Source organism: Lathyrus oleraceus, chromosome 4 (assembly GCF_024323335.1).
Source record: "Lathyrus oleraceus cultivar Zhongwan6 chromosome 4, CAAS_Psat_ZW6_1.0, whole genome shotgun sequence".
Classification (NCBI taxonomy): Eukaryota; Viridiplantae; Streptophyta; class Magnoliopsida; order Fabales; family Fabaceae; genus Lathyrus; species Lathyrus oleraceus.
Genome location: NC_066582.1, coordinates 466,929,705 through 466,931,857, shown reverse-complemented (window position 1 = coordinate 466,931,857; position 2,153 = coordinate 466,929,705). Strand labels below are relative to the sequence as shown.

At 41.3% G+C, this 2,153-nt stretch overlaps 1 pseudogene; it reads left to right on the top strand.

The window, feature by feature from the left end:
- Nucleotides 1–404: 404 nt before the first annotated feature.
- Nucleotides 405–1,577, top strand: LOC127137986 (mitogen-activated protein kinase kinase kinase 3-like; annotated as a pseudogene).
- Nucleotides 1,578–2,153: the final 576 nt, after the last annotated feature.

Below are 2,153 nucleotides of genomic sequence, written 5' to 3'. Positions count from 1 at the left end.
TTTCTGGTCCTGTTTTGGAAGTTATTTCTCAAATTAGATTCGGTTTCTGAGTTTGTGTATTCTTTTGACAATATTCTTATGAAGAAGGATTATTTTAAGGAACTTGCAGATTACTTACTGAGAATTGAACCTATTTTGAAGCAGTTTGAAAAGGGGAAATTGGAAGTGGAATTACTATTGGAACTATCCTAATATTATTCTTTTAAGAGAATACATTGGAAAAGTTAAAGGTTACATACTACTATTGGTGACTATTTCTAGCAGTGAGCACAATCAAGCTGCTAAAGATGCAATAGAGCTACTGGAGAAGTTTTCGTACTTTGATCAGAATGTTATACAGGTGGTAAAGGCAAAATTATTCCAAACATTTATTGCAACGTCTCTCTCACATTCATCACTCACAGATGCAAGACATTTCCGGATCAGTTCGTCGGTCACTGGTGTTCTGTGTTGCTTCACCGGAGACCGAAGATTAATCACTCGGAGTTAGTGGAACCCTAGTTGATAAGATCGGTTACTGCATCCGTAATTCTAGAGTTTTATCTAAACCCTCGCCGTCGTCACCGCCGATTCCGAAGGATATTGTTCCGCAAATCAGATGGCGCAAAGGAGACTTGATCGATTGTGGTACGTTTGGTCATGTTTACGTTGGAATGAATCTCGATTCTGGAGAGCTTTTAGCCGTTAAACAGGTTTTGATTTCAGCAAGTAGTGCTTCGAAGGAGAAGGCACGGGCTCATGTAAAAAAGCTTGAGGAAGAAGTTAAGCTGCTAAAAGATCTTTCGCATCCCAACATTGTTAGATATTTGGGTACAGTCAGAGAATAAGATACCTTAAATATTCTCCTTGAGTTTGTTCCGGGTGGATCCATATCTTCACTGTTGGGGACGTTTGAAGCTTTCCCTGGGGCTGTCATAAGAACTTATACGAAGCAGATATTGCTTGGACTCGAGGACTTGCACAAAAACGGAATCATGCACAAGGACATTAAGGGGGCCAATATTCTTGTAGATAATAAAGGATGCATAAAACTTGCAGATTTTGGAGCATCCAAACAGGTCGTTGAGCTGGCTACCATGTCTGGTGCCAAGTCGATGACGGGTACTCCATATTGAATGGCTCTTGAAGTTATTCTCTAGACTGGGCATAGCTTCTCTGCTGACATATGGAGTGTGGGTTGTACCGTAATTGAGATGGCCACCGGAAAGCCTCATTGGAGCCAACAATACCAACAAGAGGTTGCTGCTCTCTTCCATATAGGGATAACTAAGTCTCATCCACCTATCCCTTATCATCTCTCTGCCGGAGCAAAAGATTTTCTTCTAAAGTGCTTGCAGAAGGAACCAATCTCGAGGCTATCAGCATCAGAACTTCTGCAACACCCCTTTGTAATTGGTGAAAATACTGACTCGAATCCTCAGTCCTCTATTGACATGGGAAATTTTAGAGCGTCTTCACCATCATGTGCTCCAAATATTGAATCCTTACTTTGCAGCTCAACAGCAAATCCTAAGGACTCTAGAAATAATCAATTATGGGGAATGAGCAATGATGAGGAGAGACAACCTCTCAGTTGAAGAGAAATTGCTTAAACCAAGCAGTCACTAATTGTTTCCTTAGCTGCCACGAGAATGGATCCTTATACGCAGGCCTTATCTCAAATTATTGTTACAACAACATCAGTTACACATCGCTCCCTTCTTCATGCTCGCGCTGGTTATCTATCTTCGTATTCACCATCTCACCCAGAGACCTTTCAAAAAGTCCGCTCACGTCGCGATGCGCCCCGACGTGATGTATGTCCTGCAAGTTATCAACAACAACAAATCAAATTAACACGATCACGTTTCGTTAATTCAAGAAAAAGCATATCCCATTTTTGTTCAAGTGTGTCGAGTAAATTCACAAGCAGTGGTTAATTTCTTACCAAGCAGTAAAAGGGTAAAATGAGGAGTAGAGGAGGAATCACAAGTTTGGATGAGGACAAAAGGTCCCAGAGTGTCTGTACGAACACTCACCAACACTCCTAAAGGTAATGCCATCCCCAACGGTGAAAAGGACAGAAGAGAGGGACCACGGAGAGAATTTTTTGGAGGCCTTTCACAATCAGAACGGCGACTACATAAATAAAACAAAGAATAGGTTAAAGAAAA